Source organism: Lethenteron reissneri, chromosome 19 (assembly GCF_015708825.2).
Source record: "Lethenteron reissneri isolate LAM-NWPU_2019-01 chromosome 19, ASM1570882v1, whole genome shotgun sequence".
In the NCBI taxonomy this organism is placed as follows: Eukaryota; Metazoa; Chordata; class Hyperoartia; order Petromyzontiformes; family Petromyzontidae; genus Lethenteron; species Lethenteron reissneri.
The window spans coordinates 14,529,922-14,545,717 of record NC_083797.1 but is presented as its reverse complement, the minus strand read 5'-3'; positions in this window follow the sequence as shown (position 1 = coordinate 14,545,717).

Sequence of the window (15,796 nt, the reverse complement as noted above, 5' to 3'; positions counted from 1 at the left end):
CAACGGGACAGATACGAATCCTCGGACAGAGGGAGATCACGACACAGACACGGGACACATGACAACAGTGATAGTGGAGACAAGGGTAGCTCAAGGGAGCACTCCTCAGGAACCGACACCACTGATGACGAACAACACACTTTTAACAGTAAGACACTAAAACTAATGGACAAAGCACTCGTGAGAATTCCCTATTTCGATCCACATAACAAGAGCAGGGATATACACACTCACATAGCTACGGTAGAACAGGAGGCTAAGATCCAGGGTCTGGGTAAATCAGCAGAAAAGGCATGTTTATTATCAAGGAGCCTACATGAACCCGCCAGACCATGGGTAGCCTCCCTGCCAAATAGGGTGAAGAGTGACTTTAAACAATTGAGCCGAGCAGTAGTTAAGAGATTTGGGGAATACTCCACACTATCCGAAGGATTGAACGCGGCAAAGTTGATGACCCAGTGTGTAGACGAAGACCCACGAGATTATCTCCTACGCCTTAAGAAAGCATATTACGCAGGGGACGTGGACAATGCCCAGGGAGATAAGACAGTCTTAAAAGTGATGTTCTTCCAATCATTGAGACCTGAAATAGTGAGAATAGTAGGAATGATGTTGGACCCCGAGACTGCCTCCCTACGCCAGATTGAAAGCAAGGCCCACACGGCCTGGGTGAACGGACGGAAAACCACTGGCATAGCCAAAACCCACATCGTCACCAGAGATAAAGAATGCCTCGATCTGGAGGGAAGCGAATCTCCAAGGAATAATATTAGCGCCACACGGGGTGGACATGAATTCCCCCAGGAGAGGGCGCCTAACCCAATAGAATCAACACCCGTCCACAACACGCTGAATAACGTTCCACGTGGGGGGAGGAACGAGGCCAGAGGAACCTGGCACCCACAGCCGCCACCACCATGGAATGCAGAAGAGGGCGGAGGCCGGAATTATGGAGGAGGAAGAGCGAGTGACGGGCCATACCTACCCCGCGGAGGCCGACGCCCACCAAACCAGTCACCATATCGTCCCCCACTGCCGCCTCCACTAGCAATGGAGCATAGACCACCGTTAGCTAACAGGAATCGATATGCTCACCACATTAGGATGGAAAAAGAGCTCCTAGGGAGTATGAAGACTCCCATGCAAGTAGCGAAGGGAAGAATACCAACTATACCCACACAGAGGGAGGACACACCCAGAGCAAAGGTAGCCCAAGTGAACGTAGGGAAGACAAGAAGCCTCGAAGCAATCACCGAAGTGGTACCAGAGGGAAAAGGGTACCATCTGGGGGAATTGATTCCCGTAGGACCAGTCGGACGAGTCCACGTGGAAGTAATACTGCAAGACACCCTGACCAGCCAGGGCCTTTGTGATACTGGAGCAGAAATATCCATGATATCCAGGGAATTATTTGACGAACTCCAGACTGCCCTCCAGAGGAAGAATGAAACACTACAAATGATGCCAAGTAAACTTACCTACTCAGGATGTGAAGGGACCCACATGCGACCATTGGGCAAAGTTATGACGAAGTTGACGTTCAACAAAATCAACATGAACCATCCCCTATATGTCGTACAATACCTAGGAAAAGAACTGATTATTGGGATCGAACTACTGAATCGCCTGAAACCCATTATGAACCTTGGATCCCGACGAATTTGGGCACAGTCAATGCCGGAGCAACAAAGGGACTCAGAAGATGAAGACGTTATGAGAGACTCCACGGGAATCCAAGTGATAACACAAGAGCTCGACGACCTATCAACGACAATCAGGAACGAAGACGAGCTCCCCGCAGGAATTCGAATCACTCAGCTAATGACTAACAGACTGAGAGAAGACCGAAAGGAAGCCGACTTAGAGTCAGTATCACCGAATGACCGTCCCCTCATGGAGTATATACCGCCCCCTGGAGGCCAAACCGACGAACTGCAAACTGATGAAGGAGAACACAAGGGCAAGAGCGTATTACCCTCGGATGAAGCCAAGGCAACTCAACCGATAGTAACGCAAAAGGAACTTTCAACCGAGCCGCCCGAAACCACGAAGGCCTTGGACCCAGACCCAGGACAAGGAGTCTCCATAATAGAAGAACAAATCGAACAACAAATTGAAGCAGCAGACGCCCTCGAGAACGACACTCAACGAAATGAGCTTCGTCAACTGCTCCACAAATACCACTTCCTGTTCTCAGAAGACCCCTATGATTGCGGCAAAACCGGCCTACACGTGGTATCTATTCCCACACTGGAAGGAGCACCAGCGGTATACGTGAAACAATACAAGATTCCACTGGCCGCCTATGAATCGATCCAAGAAACCCTAGAGAACCTACTCAAAAAGAACATAATCCGGGAATGCAACTCGACCTACAACTCACCCATTTGGCCAGTACTAAAACCCACGGGAAAATGGAGACTCACGATTGACTACCGACAACTCAATAAAACAGTTCCCCTATCTCGATGGCCAATGGCAGAAATCGACCACGGTCTCAACCAAATAAAAGGCGCAAAGGTACTCACCACAATGGACCTAGCAAATGGCTTCTGGACCATGCCAGTAAAAGAAACCGATCAATACAAGTTGGCCTTCACCTTCGACGGAATACAGTATACTTGGAATCGCTGCCCGTTCGGATACTCGAACTCACCCGCAGACTTCAACATATTCCTCCACAAGGCGATGGGCGACGCAAAAGAGCGAGGCACCATCGTCTACGTCGACGACATACTAGTCAAGGACTCCTCATGGGAAGAACACCTCGAGAGCCTCCAGCACACCCTCGAGCAGTTAAAGGAAGCAGGCGCAAAGATTTCAATACAAAAAGGACAGTGGGCACGCAAAAGGGTGGACTACCTCGGGCTCCAGGTCGGCACTGAGGGAATGTTACCCCAAACCAAAAGACTTGAAGCCCTCCTCGCACTCAAATCGCCCACCACAGTCACGACCCTTCGGAGCTTCTTAGGGATTTGCAACTACCTTCGACAGTTCGTGGACGACTACGCAGGAATCGTTCGACCCTTAGTCAAACTACTGCAAAAAGACGAACCATGGGAGTGGGGACAGGAACAGGAAGCCGCAGAAAAAGAATTAAAACGACAGATCACAGAGGCATCCTGCCTAGCATACCCAGAGAAAGGGAAAGAATACTACCTGGAGACCGCATACTCAGATCATAGTATCAGCTCGGTACTGTACCAGAGACAGGAAGCAGAGAAACGAGTTATTGCCTATGCCAGCAAAGCCCTCCGGGGAGTGGAGATGAAGTTCTCCGAGTGTGAGAAGGCGATATTTGGAAACATCTGGGCCATACAACATTTTCGGAACTTGTTGAACGGAGAGAGGATCATCCTGGAAACGAATCATGAATCCTTGGCATACCTCAACAGTAAGAAGATTCGAGAGGGCCGCGTAACCAGCAGCCGAATAGCCAGCTGGGCACTGACACTCCAAGGCCTACCAATCACAGTGAAATACGCAAAAAACAAGAAAAGTCCAATGGCCCAAGGTCTTGCCGATTTACATGATTGTACCTTTGACAGCATAGAAGCAGAGGACGAAAAGATACCTCCGGAGGACAACAGGTACCTGCCCTTCAGGAAGGAGACATGTGCCGACCTACCAGTGGTATACATCGATGGATGCTCCAAGATGAAGGAGAACAAGCTTCACGCTGGGTCAGGAGTCATTTGGGAAACTGGCCCACTCACAGGGATTCAAGAGGGATTTCAGCTGGGACCAAAGTCAAACCAGTATGCAGAGTTGGTCGGGGTACACATCGCTGTCCAGATGGCATCCGATAACCAAATACGGACCATGGTGGTGTGCACTGATTCCAACTACGTACAGCACAGCTTCCTGCACCACCTACCCATATGGAAAAAAAAACGAGATGAAGAACCATAGGAATAAACCAATTCACCATCGAGAACTATTCGAGGCCATAGATAAGATGGTTCAGAACAAGGATATGAAGATATTTTGGAAGAAAGTCAAAGGGCACTCCAAGATACCTGGTCAAGAGAAAACTGGGAACGACCAAGCAGATGCCATAGCAAAAGTGGGAAGCCTGGAAGGCACCCCGTGGAAGCTAGAAGACCAAACCGACAGAGACGGACAACAAGAGTCGACGAACCAAGACATCGCCGTGATAAGACTGGTCACAAGAAGTGGGAAGAACCCGGCAGAAGCTGGAACCAGAGCCCAATTGAACAGTGCCCAGCCATCCGAAGACCTGATCAGAATGCAACAAGAGGACGAAACACTAAAGACACTCGCCGATCATATCCAAGATCCAGCAGGAAAACCAATCACTACTGACAACTTGAATGACAACAAAGAGCTCGAGATAACATTCGTACGCATAGGGGACAAGGTATTATATAACCTAGACAAAAGCCTACACCAAGCGGAGGTAGAAATAGTAGACACATTCCGAGGCCACAAGTTTGAGATAAGCAGCACTCTGTCCAACTTGTTGAACAGTAAAGAATTCCATATGGTGAAATTATCCCTCAGCGAATCAGAGATTAACATAACAGATCTTACTTGGGCGACCGAAGAGGCTGGATATCAGCGAAATCAACAGATGGGGATGGGAATCACAGGGGCAACAGGGATGATCATACTAGTCCTGGCTATTCTAACCTTAACATACCATGTGGCCAAAATGAATGCCGAACTTAAAAGACTAATCGCAGGCACAAGCCACCTACCATTCGAGCCCAGGAACAGGGATGGAGCCAAGGCCTGATGATGCCACCCAAGAGTAACCGTAGAAACTATCTTTTTAACGATATCTCCTATAACATGTAGTCAATAGAATAATTTTTCCCTCCCTTATCGTTTTACCTTCCTTTAGAATTTTTTTCTTTTTTTCCTCTCTCTTGTCACATATAACCGTGTTAAGTTGTGACACGTACGCGCGCGTTGTAAGGAATAGCAGCAAAACTTGAGGACAATCGATGGTTCATGATGGAAGAAGGGTATACATATTTTTTTAAAAATAACCCGTGGCCATTTGACCACTGGTCATTTTTAAAAGGGCGGAATGTTGTATCCTAACCCTTCTTCCAAAATTGAGATTTTTATATATTATCTTTTTACTTGTTTTTTTAATGAGTGAAACACACCAAGCGCAGCAAACTGCAAAACACCAGGTGTTGTTAAGTAATGAACCGGAGGAGGGCTAGGATGGCAGAATTTGCAACCTTGCTTCAAGGAAAGATAAGGCCTGATGAACGGGCACATGTCACCCGTGCAAGGGCAGAGACAGTGGGAGTGTCAGCCAGACATAGTTAAGGCAAAAAGCCCAATCATCCTGCATGGTTTTAAAGTAACGTCAAAATTCGAAATTCAACAACAGAGTAGGCTAAATTATCGATCCTCGCGCTCGCTCAAATTGGAGACCAGGCTGCGAGCTACATCAATGAACCATTGCCCATTTGCTAATCCAATACTGAATGTTAATATTACTGAAGTCAAAACGAATTCTATGACCTCAGCACATGGGCAAATAATAGGGCAGTGTCGACTCAAAGGCAATGGAAGAAAACAGAGGCGCCTTTGTCTAAATCACAACCACAGAAAGCCAGGAATCATCACTGATTGTGTGTTCAGGGATTCCGAGCTAGTTAGAACACGTGCACACAGGGAGGAGTACGCCTTGTCCTCCTGCAGCTGAGGGAACAAAGATAAACCCAAAAAGGCCTTGGACCTGAAATTAAGAATAACACTCCCAGAGCAGAAGGTTGGATGACCACAGTGAGCTGATTTAAAAGAGTGTTGTATATCTCTCAAGGCGGGCAAGACCCAGCTGAATAACAAGGCTGCGGGGGTCACCAGAAGTTCGCGTTCGCCTAGTTAAGACAAAAAGCTCAATTATTCTGTATTGCTATTAAAGTAACGTTAAAGTCGGAATTTAACAACAGGGTAGGCTAAAGTTATTGATATTCACACCCACTCCAATTAAACCAGGCCACAAGTTACGCCTACTGAACCATCACCATCATTAAGTCAATATGAAATGTTATTTCCATACTTTAATACTTTCTATACAACTCGACCCGAAGCATATGACAATCAGAACCTTCCTAAGTCAAAATTGAATCGCACCCAGACAGGAGCGAATAGTCGATATAAGGTTGAAGAGGGAAGGAAATTAAGAGCACGGCGAACTGCAAACGCAAGCAAAAAGCCGGGAACGACACCAGCCCAGCAACAGCGAGTCGGGCTTCGACAGGCCATAAAGTAGGAATAATAACTCCCGGGGTCAGGGGACACAAGAAGAAGCAGGCAGACAAAAACCAGAACTGACTCCAAGGTTCAACCGCCCTCACCTACAAGGAGTGACGGAAATTAATGAGGCCTTGAGTTAACGGCGTCAGCTGGACGGCAACAACCACGGCGAGCAGAGATAGGGTGGGGCAAAGACTGCGGGGCTATGGAGTGCAACTTCGTGTCAGTAAAGCTCTGACAAACAAGTTAAGTTAAAGACATCACAATACATAATATCGTACATAACATCAATGTTAACGCTATTCACCGTAAACTATATTCCGCTTATAACCATGCAGACACCAAGGAATACGAATTCCTAGGATCAAGAAACTTACCCCTTAACCTAAGATATCGGAAATAAATTAATAATAATAAGCATATGCATGAAAAGACAAAAGTGGAACTTATGAAAGGCCAGGATAACGGGATGAATCACCACCAGGTCGAATATAAATACATAATAAAAACGATGTTAAACCCAGGGTCGGAGAGAAAGGGAGATCCCGGCCGTCTTTGTATCCCCGCAGCGCGGGATAGGAGTGTGTATACGCTCGGGGAAACACCTCCACTTGAGTCAAGCACCACGATGGGAAACGACAGACCTTGGGTTACATACAGAATCATAACTGTGAAATAGTAAGGAACAAATGTTAACTTAAAACTTTTTAACCATTTCTTTGTGCGCCGGGTCGGAGAGAGTGTTGCCCCTCCCTCCAGGTGGTGCAACACGAATAAAGACCCCTATGAGACGATTTGTAATATCTGTGTTTTGGGTTCATGAAGAAGGCCAAACAAGAGATAATATTGCACCCAGACAGAGAGGCGACCTCGAGGCAATTTGTAACATCTGATTGTTTGCTCGTGGGTTTATGGAGGGAGTGTGACAACGGAAATACCGTGGGTGATGCACACAAGGACATACGGACGTACGGACACACACATGGACACACCTGCCTACGGACAGATCCTGACACAGCAAAAATCGAAAGAAGCCCCGCCTTGTGGGCGGGATCCAGGGGGATTTTTCGGCATAAAGGAAAGGATCCTGAGCATTGGAAACCAGTGCGACCAGTGGGTCCACTCAGGAGTGCGACCAGCGGGTCGACTCAGGAGCGAGTGCGACCAGCGGGTCGACTCAGGAGCGAGCTCGACCGGGAGGGTCGGCTCAGGAGCGAGCTGCGACCAGCGGGTCGGCTCGACTCATCTTCAGCTCGTCTGGGACTCAGCCGAGTTCGATCGGCTTACCAAAGCCGGCTCTCGGGGCTCGACTCAAGCGGCTCCCCATCTCCTCTGCAGGCGGGCAAGACCCGCTTGACAGCTCAACTCGGCCTGCGTGGGTCAACCTCTGCCGAGTCGGAGGTCTCTGCTGCCGCCGGAGTGGTGAGGGTCGCGGTTTGGCGACGAGGCTCCGTGCACACCCTGGTCGACGACCCAACACTGCACGCTGCGAGCGAGTTGTGGGCGCCACCTACCGACCGGGTTCCGAACTGCGACAGCGTATCAACGGGCATCCGAACCAGTTCACCACGGTGACAGGGGAGCGACTGATACGTATGACGCGCACCGCCCCCTCACCACACGACCACCAGGCGTCTGTTTGACATAAAGAATCGACTCCGAACACCGACTATTCAAGACAACTCTTACCACTCAAACACACTCGAACCCATAAGCCATCCGTGGCTGGGAAGGCATCACAACGAGACCGAGTGATGGCCATCCGTCGTTTATAAGAGTATTCGTAATTTTTATCTTTAATATTTAGTGGGCTGTACTCTTAATCGCATAAATTCCCAACAGATCCATCAATACGAACTGATTCTTGGCACCTCCTTCCGCCGAGCCACGCTCACGTGGGGAGTGGTGGCCCACCGGATCCTTATCAGGTGATCTGGTCCCCAATTAGTAAACTTGGTATAAGATAACGATCTTCGGAAAAGGAGCACCGTCGCAGGCCCTTACTCCGAGCCGTTCTGTTGTCAGATAACCTGCCGATGTATCTGTTGATATTGGTGCCTTTAAGAATAATAACTGTTTTGATTGTGTTTTTTTATCGCCGTATAATCTTTCAAGTATCTTTCAGTCATAATCGCCGCACGTACTCGCATCCTCTACAGAATATTCAACTGTCCCGTGACCCAAGGTGCTAACAACGTGATAAGGGTTGCGTATGATCAATAAGGAGTGCGGTACTGCGTGAACAATATTGAGTATAATCATTCATTAACGTTAAGGTTTTCTTAGCATAGTATTTGCATATTTTAACGACTCTCTCTCTCACTAACAACCATCGCGTTATGCGGGATCCATGTGCCGTTGTCAAAGTGAAATCAGACAATCGTTGATGATACTGTATTGATGCCGTGTTGACGTTCCAGGATTGAGAGTTCGCATACTAAATCATAGTTAAGGTTGAATTAGTAATAAATTGATCAATACAGAAGTGGTTGTGTGATTCTTTCCTGAAATCTATGCATAAGATCTGCTTCTGCCTTGAGATCTCAACTTGGTGACCTTAATAAACACACTAATACATACTCAGTAAATGTTAAAGCGATAACGGGGTGAACCGGGGACCTAAAATATAACCACGAATACAAACTCTGGGAATGTTAAAGCGAGAATGAGACGAACCTAGACAACGATGCCGAGTTAATCTAAGTTAATCTTGCATACTTACACCACACCTGCATAACTGCATACGATTAATTGCCTTATTCCGATCGATAACCCACCCTCATCACCGAGGCGGGGTCTGGTTATCATAACGACTTGCATTATCATAATTACACCCACTCGCATAATTAATACGATTACCTCTCGAATTGGCATAATTAAAATGTGCATAATTACATAAATTAACATATTTCCGGATAATTACACATTTGGCCAAATTTCATTTAATTATTATTATTTTCACTGAATATTCATAACCCACATATACAACATAATAATTTCACCCACGCACGCATACAACATAACAAATTTTGATAACCAACATATACAACATAATGGGTGGCGTCGTCCGGGATATCTCGCAGACAGTTTATGCATGAATTCAGGAACGAATCACTGTTGTGTTAATCAAAGTGTTGTGAACTAACGTTGCCTTGTGATTGTAAACGGGGGTATACAAACAAAACGCGCTCTGAAGGGAAATACCAGAGTAGCAGAGTATAACAAAGACAGCTGGGCTGAGATTATTTGCTCGAGTTGAACTGACGCATCCTGTGATACAATTGTTTATATGTGCTCTGAAGGGGAATTCTAGAGCAACTCACGACGCACATGAGATGTTAGAATTAAGATACACTCTTAAGTCTATTAACCACACTACATAATAGAGATGGCACAGGATCCACAACATTCTGAGTTTGACACACCAACGCATAACACTGATACAGAGTGGACCTCTGAGGAGGAGATGGAATCTATGGAAAAACAATATCGGGAATTTGTGTTAAAACGTACTGGACGGACTGCTAGCCAGCAGACGGAGCAGAGAGATATATGGGAGGGGAGCCATACAGAAGATGTTAAGGCCCATAGAAGGAAACTACTCAAGGACGTGATGAAATGTGGCAAAGCCAAACGTGACGTAAAAATTGCAGAAATAGCGAGGGTAGACTCGTATCTCCTCGCACAGACAGACAGAGAAAGATTATGGAATGAGGAAAAATTTGAAAGGGAGAGACAAGAGAAACTGTCCTTAATGGTGCAGGTAGAGCGTCTGCACGCCCTCGTGAGAGAGAAAGAATCCGCACTAAATGCACCAGTGAAACACCCAGACGTTGATACACAGAACACATACGGGAGTAACAATTTACCACACTCCGAGCCACGTGGACGTAGCCCAGGGCCAGATCCCACAATGAGTATGGCTACTATGCAAAGCAATTTTGATAAAGTAACACCCTCGCAAATCGAGGAGAGAGAAGAGGAAATAATAATACAAACGGGAAAACATGAGGCCGACCACCCCAACGTTAGAGAGAGACAAATAATTAACCCTAAGTCATCAGGATACACTGTAATGATAGAGCGGAAAAGGGCGGAGCTGGTGCAAGACGGGAAACATGACATAAACAGCACACCAGGCAGACGCACGCTACGCAAGTATGACCGACATGATGCAGATGACAGAGACAGCTCACCAGAGAAACGCACCTCGCACAAACACGACCAACACGACACGGGTAACAGGAGCTCACCAGAGAGACGCACATCACACAAGCATGAGCCATGGGATAAGCAGAAATCACCGAGCCAAGTTGACCCACGTAACAGGTGCAAAAGGCACTACAAAAGTTATGTTGAGCAGAGCCACCGTGATGGTGACGGCTCATCTGACACTGACTCCTCTGACGATGACCAACACGACACGGGTAACAGGAGCTCACCAGAGAGACGCACATCACACAAGCATGAGCCATGGGATAAGCAGAAATCACCGAGCCAAGTTGACCCACGTAACAGGTGCAAAAGGCACTACAAAAGTTATGTTAAGCAGAGCCACCATGATGGTGACGGCTCATCTGACACTGACTCCTCTGACGATGACCAACACGACATGGGTAACAGAGAGAGCTCACCAGAGGGACGCATGACATGTAAAAATCACCCATGCAAAACCACCCGCACCACAGATGACAGAGACAGGAATCCCGATAACCATGAAGCACGAGACAAACATAAATACAACACCTCACCTAGCAGGCACCACACACGTAGTAGGCAGCATGAAGGTCAAGGACAAAAACACTCACCACAGACACCGCTCAAGGAGATCACGCACACCAACCCACAAGCACAAATCACAAGACCCACATAAGGAAAACAAGAGACACAAGCAACGGGACAGATACGAATCCTCGGACAGAGGGAGATCACGACACAGACACGGGACACATGACAACAGTGATAGTGGAGACAAGGGTAGCTCAAGGGAGCACTCCTCAGGAACCGACACCACTGATGACGAACAACACACTTTTAACAGTAAGACACTAAAACTAATGGACAAAGCACTCGTGAGAATTCCCTATTTCGATCCACATAACAAGAGCAGGGATATACACACTCACATAGCTACGGTAGAACAGGAGGCTAAGATCCAGGGTCTGGGTAAATCAGCAGAAAAGGCATGTTTATTATCAAGGAGCCTACATGAACCCGCCAGACCATGGGTAGCCTCCCTGCCAAATAGGGTGAAGAGTGACTTTAAACAATTGAGCCGAGCAGTAGTTAAGAGATTTGGGGAATACTCCACACTATCCGAAGGATTGAACGCGGCAAAGTTGATGACCCAGTGTGTAGACGAAGACCCACGAGATTATCTCCTACGCCTTAAGAAAGCATATTACGCAGGGGACGTGGACAATGCCCAGGGAGATAAGACAGTCTTAAAAGTGATGTTCTTCCAATCATTGAGACCTGAAATAGTGAGAATAGTAGGAATGATGTTGGACCCCGAGACTGCCTCCCTACGCCAGATTGAAAGCAAGGCCCACACGGCCTGGGTGAACGGACGGAAAACCACTGGCATAGCCAAAACCCACATCGTCACCAGAGATAAAGAATGCCTCGATCTGGAGGGAAGCGAATCTCCAAGGAATAATATTAGCGCCACACGGGGTGGACATGAATTCCCCCAGGAGAGGGCGCCTAACCCAATAGAATCAACACCCGTCCACAACACGCTGAATAACGTTCCACGTGGGGGGAGGAACGAGGCCAGAGGAACCTGGCACCCACAGCCGCCACCACCATGGAATGCAGAAGAGGGCGGAGGCCGGAATTATGGAGGAGGAAGAGCGAGTGACGGGCCATACCTACCCCGCGGAGGCCGACGCCCACCAAACCAGTCACCATATCGTCCCCCACTGCCGCCTCCACTAGCAATGGAGCATAGACCACCGTTAGCTAACAGGAATCGATATGCTCACCACATTAGGATGGAAAAAGAGCTCCTAGGGAGTATGAAGACTCCCATGCAAGTAGCGAAGGGAAGAATACCAACTATACCCACACAGAGGGAGGACACACCCAGAGCAAAGGTAGCCCAAGTGAACGTAGGGAAGACAAGAAGCCTCGAAGCAATCACCGAAGTGGTACCAGAGGGAAAAGGGTACCATCTGGGGGAATTGATTCCCGTAGGACCAGTCGGACGAGTCCACGTGGAAGTAATACTGCAAGACACCCTGACCAGCCAGGGCCTTTGTGATACTGGAGCAGAAATATCCATGATATCCAGGGAATTATTTGACGAACTCCAGACTGCCCTCCAGAGGAAGAATGAAACACTACAAATGATGCCAAGTAAACTTACCTACTCAGGATGTGAAGGGACCCACATGCGACCATTGGGCAAAGTTATGACGAAGTTGACGTTCAACAAAATCAACATGAACCATCCCCTATATGTCGTACAATACCTAGGAAAAGAACTGATTATTGGGATCGAACTACTGAATCGCCTGAAACCCATTATGAACCTTGGATCCCGACGAATTTGGGCACAGTCAATGCCGGAGCAACAAAGGGACTCAGAAGATGAAGACGTTATGAGAGACTCCACGGGAATCCAAGTGATAACACAAGAGCTCGACGACCTATCAACGACAATCAGGAACGAAGACGAGCTCCCCGCAGGAATTCGAATCACTCAGCTAATGACTAACAGACTGAGAGAAGACCGAAAGGAAGCCGACTTAGAGTCAGTATCACCGAATGACCGTCCCCTCATGGAGTATATACCGCCCCCTGGAGGCCAAACCGACGAACTGCAAACTGATGAAGGAGAACACAAGGGCAAGAGCGTATTACCCTCGGATGAAGCCAAGGCAACTCAACCGATAGTAACGCAAAAGGAACTTTCAACCGAGCCGCCCGAAACCACGAAGGCCTTGGACCCAGACCCAGGACAAGGAGTCTCCATAATAGAAGAACAAATCGAACAACAAATTGAAGCAGCAGACGCCCTCGAGAACGACACTCAACGAAATGAGCTTCGTCAACTGCTCCACAAATACCACTTCCTGTTCTCAGAAGACCCCTATGATTGCGGCAAAACCGGCCTACACGTGGTATCTATTCCCACACTGGAAGGAGCACCAGCGGTATACGTGAAACAATACAAGATTCCACTGGCCGCCTATGAATCGATCCAAGAAACCCTAGAGAACCTACTCAAAAAGAACATAATCCGGGAATGCAACTCGACCTACAACTCACCCATTTGGCCAGTACTAAAACCCACGGGAAAATGGAGACTCACGATTGACTACCGACAACTCAATAAAACAGTTCCCCTATCTCGATGGCCAATGGCAGAAATCGACCACGGTCTCAACCAAATAAAAGGCGCAAAGGTACTCACCACAATGGACCTAGCAAATGGCTTCTGGACCATGCCAGTAAAAGAAACCGATCAATACAAGTTGGCCTTCACCTTCGACGGAATACAGTATACTTGGAATCGCTGCCCGTTCGGATACTCGAACTCACCCGCAGACTTCAACATATTCCTCCACAAGGCGATGGGCGACGCAAAAGAGCGAGGCACCATCGTCTACGTCGACGACATACTAGTCAAGGACTCCTCATGGGAAGAACACCTCGAGAGCCTCCAGCACACCCTCGAGCAGTTAAAGGAAGCAGGCGCAAAGATTTCAATACAAAAAGGACAGTGGGCACGCAAAAGGGTGGACTACCTCGGGCTCCAGGTCGGCACTGAGGGAATGTTACCCCAAACCAAAAGACTTGAAGCCCTCCTCGCACTCAAATCGCCCACCACAGTCACGACCCTTCGGAGCTTCTTAGGGATTTGCAACTACCTTCGACAGTTCGTGGACGACTACGCAGGAATCGTTCGACCCTTAGTCAAACTACTGCAAAAAGACGAACCATGGGAGTGGGGACAGGAACAGGAAGCCGCAGAAAAAGAATTAAAACGACAGATCACAGAGGCATCCTGCCTAGCATACCCAGAGAAAGGGAAAGAATACTACCTGGAGACCGCATACTCAGATCATAGTATCAGCTCGGTACTGTACCAGAGACAGGAAGCAGAGAAACGAGTTATTGCCTATGCCAGCAAAGCCCTCCGGGGAGTGGAGATGAAGTTCTCCGAGTGTGAGAAGGCGATATTTGGAAACATCTGGGCCATACAACATTTTCGGAACTTGTTGAACGGAGAGAGGATCATCCTGGAAACGAATCATGAATCCTTGGCATACCTCAACAGTAAGAAGATTCGAGAGGGCCGCGTAACCAGCAGCCGAATAGCCAGCTGGGCACTGACACTCCAAGGCCTACCAATCACAGTGAAATACGCAAAAAACAAGAAAAGTCCAATGGCCCAAGGTCTTGCCGATTTACATGATTGTACCTTTGACAGCATAGAAGCAGAGGACGAAAAGATACCTCCGGAGGACAACAGGTACCTGCCCTTCAGGAAGGAGACATGTGCCGACCTACCAGTGGTATACATCGATGGATGCTCCAAGATGAAGGAGAACAAGCTTCACGCTGGGTCAGGAGTCATTTGGGAAACTGGCCCACTCACAGGGATTCAAGAGGGATTTCAGCTGGGACCAAAGTCAAACCAGTATGCAGAGTTGGTCGGGGTACACATCGCTGTCCAGATGGCATCCGATAACCAAATACGGACCATGGTGGTGTGCACTGATTCCAACTACGTACAGCACAGCTTCCTGCACCACCTACCCATATGGAAAAAAAAACGAGATGAAGAACCATAGGAATAAACCAATTCACCATCGAGAACTATTCGAGGCCATAGATAAGATGGTTCAGAACAAGGATATGAAGATATTTTGGAAGAAAGTCAAAGGGCACTCCAAGATACCTGGTCAAGAGAAAACTGGGAACGACCAAGCAGATGCCATAGCAAAAGTGGGAAGCCTGGAAGGCACCCCGTGGAAGCTAGAAGACCAAACCGACAGAGACGGACAACAAGAGTCGACGAACCAAGACATCGCCGTGATAAGACTGGTCACAAGAAGTGGGAAGAACCCGGCAGAAGCTGGAACCAGAGCCCAATTGAACAGTGCCCAGCCATCCGAAGACCTGATCAGAATGCAACAAGAGGACGAAACACTAAAGACACTCGCCGATCATATCCAAGATCCAGCAGGAAAACCAATCACTACTGACAACTTGAATGACAACAAAGAGCTCGAGATAACATTCGTACGCATAGGGGACAAGGTATTATATAACCTAGACAAAAGCCTACACCAAGCGGAGGTAGAAATAGTAGACACATTCCGAGGCCACAAGTTTGAGATAAGCAGCACTCTGTCCAACTTGTTGAACAGTAAAGAATTCCATATGGTGAAATTATCCCTCAGCGAATCAGAGATTAACATAACAGATCTTACTTGGGCGACCGAAGAGGCTGGATATCAGCGAAATCAACAGATGGGGATGGGAATCACAGGGGCAACAGGGATGATCATACTAGTCCTGGCTATTCTAACCTTAACAT